This window comes from Equus przewalskii, chromosome 2, assembly GCF_037783145.1.
Source record: "Equus przewalskii isolate Varuska chromosome 2, EquPr2, whole genome shotgun sequence".
Taxonomy (NCBI): Eukaryota; Metazoa; Chordata; class Mammalia; order Perissodactyla; family Equidae; genus Equus; species Equus przewalskii.
Window position 1 is genome coordinate 51,095 of NC_091832.1, and position 12,827 is coordinate 63,921.

Genomic DNA, 12,827 nt, shown 5'->3' on the forward strand with positions numbered 1-12,827 from the left:
CAGCTTTGGTCCCACCACTAGACCAGCTGGTGAGCCCTGGGGAACCTCCACCTTATCCCCCTACATCACCCATGCTTGAGCCAGAGGCCAGAACAGGGCCAAGCCCCTTGTTGTTCACTCATAGTGATCCCCCTACAGGGAATTGGGCTCTGCCACAACCAAAAACCCTTCATCCTCCTCTTCCACATAGTATGACAAGATTAGGAATCAGTTACAAACCTGTGACATTGCCCTTAAGACAAATGTCTGGTGGTGAGGGGACACTTAATAATGTGCCTGTCCCTTTTTCCACCTCTGATCTGTATAATTCAAAGGCACACACGAAAGGATTGAGTGTTGAGCCAGAGGAGTTCATAAACCCAACAAAGGGAATCTTCTCCACTCATGATCCAATCTGAGCAGATATTCAAAGCCTGCTGACTACACTCCTCATGGCTGAGAAAAAGTCATCTATTCTGTTCAAAGCTGGAGAACAAGCAGATAATGAAGATGACCCAGGATCCAACATCTGCAAGCCTAGTGAACAGGAACAGACCCAGGATGGAATCCAAATGATGCTGAAGATCAAGAAAAGCTAGGATATTTGGGGGGGCTGCTTTTGAAAGCCGTGAAAAGAGTAAGCCAGCCACCCATGATATGGTTTAAATTAAGAGAGATCCAATAGGGCCCTGAGGAAAAACACTCTGCTCTTTTCCAGAGGCAGTGGGACTGCCTCAGGCAATACACTAACTGGGACCCTGAGGCCCGGGGTAGTAAAGTGATTCATAATCCCTATTTCAGATCTCAGAAGTGCTCCAGACACCTGTAGGAAACTCCAAAAGTTGGCTACAGGTCCTGATCCCAGTCCTACACAGCAATGAGAGGCTGGATTTAGGGTGCTCAATAATCAGCATGAAGCTGAGGATGAAAGGGAGACAACAAGATGAAAAGGCAAGCCACCCTGCTCGCTGTGGCCCTCCAGTCTCCTCAAGGTAACCTGGAGGGGAGAAGGAATATGCCATGGGTGAGTAACCCCAGTCCCCGTCAAGGGACCATAAGGCCACCAACAAAGTCGGGGGCTAATCAGTTTGCAGACTGGACGTTGGCAGCAGGATTGTCCCCACCATCCCCAGAGAAGGAAGGAATTGAATAAGAATGAGCCATGGCAACTTCACTGGACTACAGATGAGATGTGATGGGGCTTTGGGGCTCCCAGGTTGGCTCCAGGAGTCCCAGATGAGTTTGGCAGGAGGAAGAGAGCATGTTGAATCTTTGCTCAATACTCAAGCCATGTCCTCAATGTTGCATGCCCAAAAGGGGAAGCTTTCTGAAGGAAAGTGTGAGCTAAAAGAGGTCTCAGGAAAAGGAGAGGCCAAAACATTTCTGGAGCCCTTGACCCATGAAATAGGATCAAAACTGCTGAAGCATTCTTGATTGTATGTACCAGAATGTCCCATTCCCCTTCTAGGGAGGGAGACGCTATCTAAGTTTGGGGCCTCAATAAGCTGGGAACAAGAGAAAACAGAGATCCAAGTGCCCAAAAGTCGGGGAGGTGAGCTTATGGCCCTATGACAGGATACACCAGTTCCTGAGAAGGAAGAGATTCCCCTACATGTTTTAAGCAGAGCTAAGTCAAAATTACGAGCACAAGAACAGGTGGAGTGAGTAGCTGGTGCCACGCCAAAAAGGTAAAATGGAAGCAGGCAGATCTCTAGTCCTGGGTAAAACATATACCCCTTGAAGTCAGAAGCCATAAAGAGGAATTTTTCACATAATCAGTAAGTTTTTAGAACAGGCAAATATAGATTTGTTTAAGACCTTAGTGCTTTCAATGCTGCACAGTCCTGGAATTATAACAGTAAATATCTTCATTTTGTTTCTGGCACACAGCTCCCAAAACTCCTGGAATTGCCAATATGAGAGCCATACGAGAGTCTTCTGTTAGGTAGATAGTGTCAGAATTAAGTTAAATATGTTCAACTTCTTAGCCAGTGAGGGATAGAAGTTGTCTAAAGGGGATGGCTGGGTTTTGCCATCTTTTGGTCCCTGAGTTTGGATTCATTGCTAAGCCTCTCTGATAAACTACAGGGGCAGAAACAGACCCCTTTGAATGGGATAAGCTGGCCACCATGGCGAAAGGATGGCCTCCATGCTTGAGAGCTGTAGCTGCCACCTACCTGTTAATCAAGAAAGCAGAACTGACTATGAGCCAAACTATGATGGTGTCGAACCCCCATCAAGTCTCTAGTCTACTACAGACTAAAGGACATCTCTGGCTATCCCAGAATAGAATACTACAATATCAAGCCATGCTGCTAGTTTCCCCTAAGATTTCTTTAAAACTCTGTCATACCTTAAACCCAGCTACTCTGCTCCTTGATTCCAACGGGCCTATTAGCCATGCTTGCCCAGCAGGGATTGTTGGCCATGAGGTCTCCAGAGTGAACCATGGACTTTAAACATGGGCCAGAGATCCTTAAAATGCTAGAATTGGTCCAGGGCCCCAAGGAAGTAGCTGGGCTCCACTGTAAAGGCCATCCAAGTGGGGAATCAGAGGACATAAAAAGAAATAACATGGCAGCTGCTGCTGCAAAAAGGGCCACTATGTCAGGAGATCTTTTCCATTTACCACTAATTCCCACATTGCCCTTCTCTGAATTTACATCAGTCTATCCCCCAGATGAAGTAAGGGAAGCCACTACACATGGTTATCAGTGGTCCCTGATAGTCAAGGACTGGATGATAAACAAATGAGGGAAGATTCAAGTCCCCAAACAGACAGCTTTGGGGCTCCTTAAGAGTGCTCATGCTGTCTTAAAACTTGGAAAAGCAGTTTGTCCCAAGATCAGCTAAATCCTACTTCAGTAAGGCCTCACTTGATGTTACTAATCACACATTCTGACCTAAATTTACAAGGAGCCACCCCTTGGATCCACCACCCAGGGGTGAAAATAAAAGATGCCCACCCCTGAATATCAAGAGAGATCATCACAGACAATTGAGAGCTCTGAGTTTTCCTGCAAACAACCCTCTGATTATAACCTTTATTTCAGCAACACTATCCAGATAAGAAATGACTGGCTAGGAGAGGGCGACGTCAGCAAAATGGAGGAGTGAGCTGACGCAGGACTCTCTCCCCTCCAAACTACAACCAAAACAGAACAACTGAATTTCAACCAATAACTCTAATAATACAGAGATCATCAGAGACCCACAGCACACAATGGTGGAGGGTGGAGAGGCTGGAGCGCCCCTTGGAGGAGCTGGAATGGGGTAAGAGAGAACTTCGCTCCCTCCCCTAGAGACTGGGATCACTGTGGCAGGTGAGGGAAGGAGCAGGGGAGGGGCCACACAACTGCAGGATCATCGTGGACTCCCACTGCCCACGTTGTGGAAATCCGCTAATGGGGGAAAGCTTTCACGTGCGGGGACACCATCAAACCAGGGCCCCGGGAAACCAGAGAGCGAGAGCTGATCAGAATCCAGATCAGCGTGCAAGAGAAAGTGTCCCTCCTCCCCCAACCCGTGCTGTGTGCTGCCATTGTGGCTGAAGGTGGAGGGCTCAGAACACATGGCTCTTGACCCCCATCTAGAGGCGACAGGCTGTAACAGCAACCGAATAATACCATCATGCACAAAAACCGCTCGTCTACCATTCAGCAATTTTTAAAAGATCCAGACCAGAAGGAAAACAATAAAAACACAGAATTAAGGCCTGAGGACTTGGAAATAGGTAAACTAAGTGAAAATGAGTTCAGAGTAGCTATAATCAAAAAACTCAATGAGATAAAGGGAAATATAGAGAAACAAGTCAACGAGTTCTGGAGTTACTTCACAGAAGAGATTGAAACTATAAAGAAGAAACAATCAGGACTACTAGAGATGAAAAATACAATGGATCATATAAAACAGAAGACGGATTCCCTGAATGCATGTGTAGACCCCATAGAGGAGCAAATTAGCAGAATCGAAAATAGACAGGCTGAATGACTGCAGACAGAGGAAGAAAGAGAACTAAGAATTAAAAAGAATGAAGAAAATCTCAGAGAAATAGTGGATTCAATGAGGAAATCCAATCTAAGAATTATCGCAATCCCTGAGGGCAAGGAAAGGTAAAACGGAGCAGAAAGTGTGCTTAACGAAATTATAGAAGAGAACTTCCCAAATCTAGGGATTGAGGGAGAAATGGGTGTGGAGGAAGCTTTCAGGTCTTCTAGACTTGTCAATGTAAAAGACCTACTGCAAGGCATATTGTAGTAAAAATGGCAAAATGAATGACAAAGAATACTCAGGGCAGCAAGACAGAAGAAAATAACCTACAAAGGAACTCCTATCTGACCTTCAGCGGATTTCTCCACAGAAACCTTACAAGCTAGGAGAGAATGGAATGACATATTCAAAACTTTAAAAGATAAAAATCTTCAGCCAAGAATACTCTATCCACAAAAATATCCTTCAGATAGGAGGGAGAAATTAAATCTTGTCCAAACAAAAGTTAAGGGAATTTGTAACCAAAAGTCCTCCACTATGAGAAATCCTCAAGAAGGCTCTCATACCTGAAAAAAGAAAAAGAGGGAGAAAGGGGTCACAAACCACGGAGCAGGGAGACAAATAGATAGAACCAGAATAGGATAGCAAATATTCAACTATAGCATTAGGATAAAGGGAAGGAAACCACCGAAGTAAAGACAATCTTATCATTCTAACTACAAACTCATAACACAAGTTGGAATAAGATATGAAAATAATAATTTATGAGGGGAAGAGGAAAGGAACTAAATCAGTCTAGGCCAAGTAAGAGCCCACCAGAAAATGGACTACATTGTACATGAGATTCTAAATACAAACTTCAGGGTAGCCACTAAACTAAAAAACAGAACAGAGACACAGAAAATAAATAAGGAAAAATATAAGAAATTCAGCATAAGAAATTGCAGAAGTCAATGGGTAGGCTAAAACACACAGGATGAGAAACAAAGGTAATGCAGGAAAACCAGACAGCGAGTGGAAGAATGACAGCATTAAGCCCTGATGTATCGATAGTCACCCTCAATGTAAATGGATTGAACTCTCCAATAAAAAGACACAGAGTGGCAAAATGGATTAAAGAACAAGATCCAACAATCTGGTGCCTCCAGGAAACACACCTCAGCACCAAGGACAAACACAGGCTCAGAGTGAAGGGGTGGAAGACAATACTTCAAGCTAACAGCAAGCAAAAAAAGCGCATGTTGCAATACTTATATCAGACAAAACGGATTCCAAAATAAGGCAGGTAAAGAGAGACACAGAGGGACAATATATAATGATCAAAGAGACACTTCATCAAGAAGAAATAATGCTTATAAATATCTATGCACCCACACAGCAGCACCAAAGTTCATAAAGCAATTATTAATAGACATAAAGGAAGATGTGAAAAACAACACAATAATAGTAAGGGACCTCAACACCCCACTCACATCATTTCACAGATCATCCAGACAGAAAATCAACAAGGAAATAGTGGAGCTAAATGAAAAGCTGAAACAATTAGACTTAATAGACACATATAGAACACTTCATCCAAAAACAGCAGAACACACATTATTCTCAAGTGCGCATGGAACATTCTCAAGGGTAAAACATTTGTTGGGAAACAAGGCAAGCCACTGCAAATTTAAAAAAATTGAAATAATAACAAGCATCTTCTCCACTCATAATGCTATAAAGGTAGAAATTAATTACAAGAAAAAAGCTGTGAAAGGCACAAGGATGTGGAGACTAAACAATATGTTATTGAACAAGCAATGGATCATTGAAGAAATTAAAGAAGAAATCAAAAAATACCTGGAGACAAATGAAAATGATAACATGCCATACCAACTCATATGGGATACAGCAAAAGCTGTATTAAGAGGAAAACTCATCACAATACAGGCACATCTTAACAAACAAGAAAAATCCAAATAAGCAATCTTAAACTACACATAACTGAATTAGCAAAAGAGGAACAAAGCACAAAGTCATCAAAACGAGAGAAATAATAAAAATCAGAGCAGGAATAAATCCCATTGAAACAAAAAAGGTAGCAGAAAGGATCAATGAAACAAAGAGCTGGTTCTTTGAGATGATAAATAAAATTGACAAACCCCTATCCAGACTTACAAAGAAAAAAAGGGAGAAAGCTCAAATAAACAAAATCAGAAATGAAAGAGGAGAAATAACAACAGACTCTGCAGAAGTACAATGGACTATAAGAGAATACTATGAAAAACTGTATGCCAACAAAATGGATAACCTAGAGGAAATGGATAAATTGTTGGATTCCTACAATCTCCCAACACTTAGTCAAGATGAAGCTGACGATTTGAACAGACCAATCATGAGGAAAGAGATTAAAACAGCAGTCAAAAACATCCCAAAGAAAAAAACCCCAGGGCCAGGTGGCTTTCCTGGGGAATTCTACCAAACTTTCAGAGAGGATCTAATACCTATCCTTTTCAAGCTATTCCAAAAAATTAGGGAGGATGGAACACTTCCTAACTCATTCTACGAGGCCAACATCATGCTGATACCAAAGCCTGACAAGGACACCACGAAAAAGGAGAACTACAGGCCATTATCACTGATGAACATAGATGCAAAAATTCTCAACAAAATTTTGGCAACCAGAATTCAGCAATTCATCCAAAGGATCATAAATCATGATCAAGTGGGATTCATACCAGGGACACAGGGATGGTTCAACATCCACAAATGAATCAACGTGATCCACCACATCAACAAACTGAGGAATAAAAAACACATGATCATCTCAATAGATGCAGAGAAAGCATTTGACGAGAGCCAACAGACATTTATGATAAAAACTCTGAACAAAATGGGCATAGAAGGTCACCACCTCAACATAATGAAGGCCATATATGACAAACCCACAGCCAACATCATACTCAATGGGCAAAAACTGAGCACCATCCCCCTGAAAACAGGAATGAGACAAGGATACACTCTATCACCACTCTTACTTAACATAGTACTGGAGGTCCTGGCCAGAGCAATCAGGCAAGAAAAAGGAATAAAAGGAATTCAAATAGGGAGTGAAGAAGTGAAACTCTCACTGTTTGCAGATGACATGATCTTATATATAGAAAACCCCAAAGAATCCATTGGAAAACTTTTAGAAGTGATCAACGACTACAGCAAAGTTGCAGGGTATAAAATTAATTTGCATAAATCAGTAGCATTTCTATATTCTATTAACGAACTAACAGAAAAAGAACTCAAGAACACAATACCATTCACAATCGCAACAAAAAGAATAAAATACCTCAGGGTGAATTTAACTGAGGAAGTGAAACACCTATACAATGAAAATTACAAGGCCTTTCTGAAAGAAATGGATGATGACATAAAGAGATGGAAAGACATTCCATGTACATGGATTGGAAGAATAAACATAGTTAAAATGTCCATTCTACCTAAAAAAATCTACAGATTACGCCATCCCAATCAGAATCCCAATGACATTCTTTACAGAATTAGAACAGAGAATCCTAAAATTCATATGGGGCAACAAAAGACCCAGAATTGCTAAAGCAATCCTGAGAAAAAAGAACAAAACTGGAGGCATCACAATCCCTGACTTCAAAACATACTACAAAGCCACAGTAATCAAAACAGCATGGTACTGGTACAAAAACAGGTGCACAAATCACTGGAACAGAATTGAAAGCCCAGAAATAAAACCACACATCTATGGACAGCTAATCTTCGACAAAGGAGCTGAGGGCATACAATGGAGAAAAGAAAGTCTTTTCAACAAATGGTGCTGGGAAAACTGGAAAGCCACATGGAAAAGAATGAAAATTGACCATTCTTTTTCACCATTCATCAAAATAAACTCAAAATGGATCAAAGACCTAAAGGTAAGACCTGAAACCATAAGGCTTCTAGAAGAAAATGTAGGCAGTACACTCTTTGACATCAGTTTTAAAAGGATCTTTTCGGACACCATGTCTTCTCAGAGAAGGGAAACAATAGAAAGAATAAACAAATGGGACTTCATCAGACTAAAGAGCTTCTTCAAGGCAAAGGAAAACAGGATTGAAACAAAAAAAAACAACCCACTAACTGATAAAAAATATTTGCAAGTCACACATCTGACAAAGACTGAATATCCAAAATATATAAACAACTCACACAACTCAACAACAAAAAATCAAACAACCCAATCAAAAAATGGGCAGGAGACATGAACAGACATTTCTCCAAAGAAGATATACGGATGGCCAATAGGCACATGAAAAGATGTTCATCATCGCTGATCATCAGAGAAATGCAAATCAAAACTACACTAAGATATCACCTTACACCCGTTAGAATGACAAAAATATCTAAAACTAATAGTAACAAATGTTGGAGATGTTGTGGAGAAAAAGGAACCCTCATACACTGCTGGTGGTAATGCAAACTGGTGCAGCCACTATGGAAAACAGTATGGAGATTCCTCAAAAAGTTAAAAGTAGAACTAGCATACAACCCCACTATCCCACTCCTGGGTATCTATCCAAGGAGCTTGAAGTCAGCAATTCCAAAAGTCCTATGCACCCCAATGTTCATTGCAGCATTATTTACAATAGCCAAGACATGGAAGCAACCTAAGTGCCCATCAACAGATGATTGGATAAAGAAGATGTGGTATATATATATACAATGGAATACTACTCAGCAGTAAAAAAAGAACCAAATCGTCTCATTTGCAACAACATGGATGGACCTTGAGGGAATTATGTTAAGTGAAATAAGCCAGACAGAGAAGGACAATCTCTGTATGACTCCACTCATATGAGGGATTTAATAATGTAGAAGAACAGATTAGTGGCTACCGGGGGAAAGGTAGGGTGAGCAGTGGGCACAAAGGATGAAGGAGTGCACCTACAACACTACTGACAAGCAATAATGTACAACTGAAATTTCACAAGATTGTAACCTATCATTAGCTCAATAAAAATTAAGAAAAAAGAAAAAGTAATGACTGGCTCTCCACCCTAGGCTCTGCCCCAGATCCTAACCAACCCCATACCACTGAGGCACGGCGTGTTTCCAAGGAGATTGCACATTTCTGGGAGGTGAGACTAGGTCCATCAGAGAAGGATGGGCAGCCCAGTATGGAGACTATAAAAGAGCTGGTGGAACCTGGAGGGAGGGGGCAAGTACACGCAGATTCTAAATGTGTACTAAACGCATTGAAGCTATAATATTACAGAGTTGTTATGAACAACTTGGGGCTATGCCTGAGTTTGGGGCTAGGCCCCAAACCTATTTGAGATTAGCTGGAAATTCTGCTCCTCTACTGGTCCCTATGACAATACCCGTGCTCTGCAGGAAGCAGTTACAGAAGATGGACCTTCAACCTGTGCCCTTTAAGAATGAGGAGTAGTATAAAAACTAGAGGAGGGTTTTTGTCACTGACTAGATCCCCCCAGGAACTCAAGGGTGGGTATGATATTTTAACTTTTTCCAAATTGTTCTTTTTCCTTCTGCTATGTTAAGGAGATGCCATCACCAACCACCTGGAACCAGACCAGGCCTCACCATGAGAGCTTGCCTGTGACCTTTGCGTTTGTTTTAAGGCTAACATCGCTCCAGGAGGAGCTTAGGCCTTATTGTCATCACCTGCAGTGTACGTGGAATCACATTTTCCAGCTGAGCTTGTGCAAGGGGATTCCCACCTCTCCCTTTTGAATATTCACTCCCCATCCCAAATAAATGTCCCTGCTTCCCTTTGTTTGGGGATGCCATGGCTCTAGAAGTGATTCCTCATGGTCTCCTATTTGCTGCAAATATACTTTGCTTTGTGAGACAACTACTTCTGGTGTACAGTCTAATTTAACTTGCCAGGCAAGTTAGAACCCACTTCAGTTTCCATACCACGATTCCTGAGCTAAGCTTGTCAGGAGCTGCAAGAGACATTTACCTAGGTCAGCTTTTCAACATGTCTCTGAAGTCTATAAGCTCCATTCAAGGAAAGTACACTGTGTAGAAAATCCCTGGCTTCCAGCTGTTTCAGATCATCTAGGTAAGTGCCTCACCCATTGCAGCTGACAACCTTCACTCAGGCTCTCTCCCATGTCATGGCAGCACGTTCCTGCTGAACTCAGCTGCCCATAGCTGTCAAGGAATTTCTTCCAAATAGAGATTCAAAACCTTTCACTACAGCTTGGACAGATTATCTGTAACTTTCATTCAATCCGGGTACACAGTTTAGAAAATCTGCTTGTGGCTCTTTAATATCATCTTCATAAGTGACTTTTAATTCAATGCTGAGCAGTCGACACACAGGGTCTCACATGCATGTGAGGAGGGAAAACTATTGATGAGCTAGAAGTGACATTTTCCCTGGAAAGCTCTTAAATATTTCGCTACAGCTGGGATAGAATATCTATAACACCAGTTCATGGAAATTATGCTGTGCAGAAGAGCTCTGGCCTGTTGTTGTTTAGGTTCATCTTGGTGAGTTGCTTTGCCCACATTGCAGTTCACGGCCTTCACTCAGGCTCTGTCCCAACTCAGGGAAGCTGCTGCTGCTGAACTCAGCTGCTCAAAGATGGGACGGGGCTTCTCCCAAGGAAAGAGTTAAAAGTTCTCACCACTGCTGGAACGGAGTGTCTGTAAGATCCACTCAGTGAGGGATCACGGGGGAAAAGAACTCCTGCTTGTAACTCTGTATGGTCTTGAAAAGTGACTTTTATTACATTGCCATTTAGTACACAGACGGCTCTCACTCCCATGTGATGAAGGAAAACTATTGCTGCACTCAGCTGCCCGGAGCTGTGAAGGGACTTCATCCAAGTAGAGACTCACAACCTTTCACTACAGCTCGGACAGGTTATCTGCAACTTTCATTCAATATGGTCCACCGTTTAGAAAAACTCCTGCTTGTGGGCTCTTTAATATCCTCTTCATAAGTGACTTTTAATTCAATACTGAACAGTCTACACACAAGTTCTCACACGCATGTGATGAAGAAAAACCTTTGCTGAGCTCAGCAGGCAGGAGCTGGAAGTGACATTTTCCCAGGAGAGCTTTTAAACATTTCACTACAGCTGGGCCAGAATATCTATCAACTCCATTCAGTGAATGTACACTGTGCAGAAAAGCTCCGTCCTGTAGCTCTTTAGGGTCATACTGATAAGTTTCTTTACACACATTGCAGTTCACAGCCTTCACTCAGGCTCTCTCTCCCATGTCATGAAAGCATGTTGCTGCTGAACTCAGGAAGGGTTCCTGAGTGGTGAAGGGTTGCCTGTAGCTGTGAAGGGACCTCTTCCAAGGAGAGATTGAAAATCTTTAACTATCGCTGGGAGTGATTATCTGTAACTTTCGTACAATGTGGGTACACGGTTTTGAAAAACTCCTGCTTGTGGCTGTTTAATATCCTCTTCATAATTGACTTTCTTGTCTTATTTTTTTATGGTGGTATCATTGGTTTATAACATTAGATAAGTTTCAAGTGTACATCATATTTCAAATTCTGTGTAGATTACCGCATGTTCACCAGCCAAACACTAATTATAATCCATCACCACACACACGTGCCCTAACACTCCTTTTGTTCTCTTCCCTCCCCCCTGCCCCTGTAGTAACCACCAATCCAATCTCCAATGCTATGTGTTTGTTGTTGTTTTTATCTTCTACTTCAGAGTGAGACCATATGGCATTTAACTTTCTCCAACTTATTTCACTTAGCATAATACCCTCAATGTCCATCCATGTTGTCACAAATGGCTGGATTTCATTGTTTCTTATGGCTGAGCAGTATTCCATTGAGTATATATACCACGTCTTCCTCATCCATTCATCCCTTGAAGGGCACCTAGGTTGCACAAGTCTTGGCTATTGTGAATAAGGCTGCAATGAACACATGGGTGCATGTATCTTTATGCATTTGTGCTTTCAAGTTCTTTAGATAAATATCCAGCAATGGAATACCTGGATCATATGGTAGATCTATTCTTAATTTTTTGAGGAATCTCCACACTGTTTTCCATAGTGGTGGCAACAGTTTGCACTCCCACCAGCAGTGTATGAGGGTTCCTTTTTCTCTACATCCTCTCCAATACTTGTTGTTTCCTGTCTTGTTAATTATAGCCATTCTGATGGGAGAGAGGTGACATCTAATTGTAGTTTTGATTTGCCTTTCCCTGATAGTTTATGATATTGAACATCTTTTTATGAGCCTGCTGGCCATCTGTATATCTTCTTTGGAGAAATCTGTTCAGATGTCTTGCCCATTTTTTAATTGGATTGTTAGTTTTTTGTTGTTGTTGAGATGAATGAGCTCTTTGTATATTTTGGACATTAACCCCTTTTCTGATATATGGCTTGCAAATATCTTCTCCCAATTGTTAGGCTGTCTTTTCATTTTGTTGATGGTTTCTTTTGCTGTGCAGAAGCTTTTTAGTTTGATGTAGTCTCATTTGTTTTTCTATTGTTTCCCTTGCCCAGTCACTCATGGTATTTGAAAAAAATGCTAACACTGACGTCAAAGAGCGCACTGCCTATGTTTTCTTCTAGAAGTTTAATGGTATCATATCTTACATTCAAGTCTTTAATCCATTTTGAGTTGATTGTTGTGTATGGTATAAGATAATGATCTACTTTCATTCTTTTGCATGTGGCTGTCCAGTTTTTCCAACACCATTTATTGAAGAGACTTTCCTTTCTCCATTGTATGTTCTTCGCTCTTTTGTCAAAAATTAGTTGCCCATAAATTTGTGAGCTTATTTCTGGGCTCTCAGTTCTGTTCCATTGATCTGTGTGTCTGTTTCTGTGCCAGTACCATGCTGTTTTGGTTACAATCGTTT

At 41.5% G+C, this 12,827-nt stretch overlaps 1 protein-coding gene across 2 annotated transcripts in view; it reads right to left on the reverse strand.

Moving 5' to 3' along the window:
- The window catches only part of LOC103564161 (acyl-CoA dehydrogenase long chain), a 75,126-nt gene that overhangs the window by 14,090 nt on the left and 48,209 nt on the right, over positions 1 to 12,827 (reverse strand). The window lies entirely within an intron of this gene.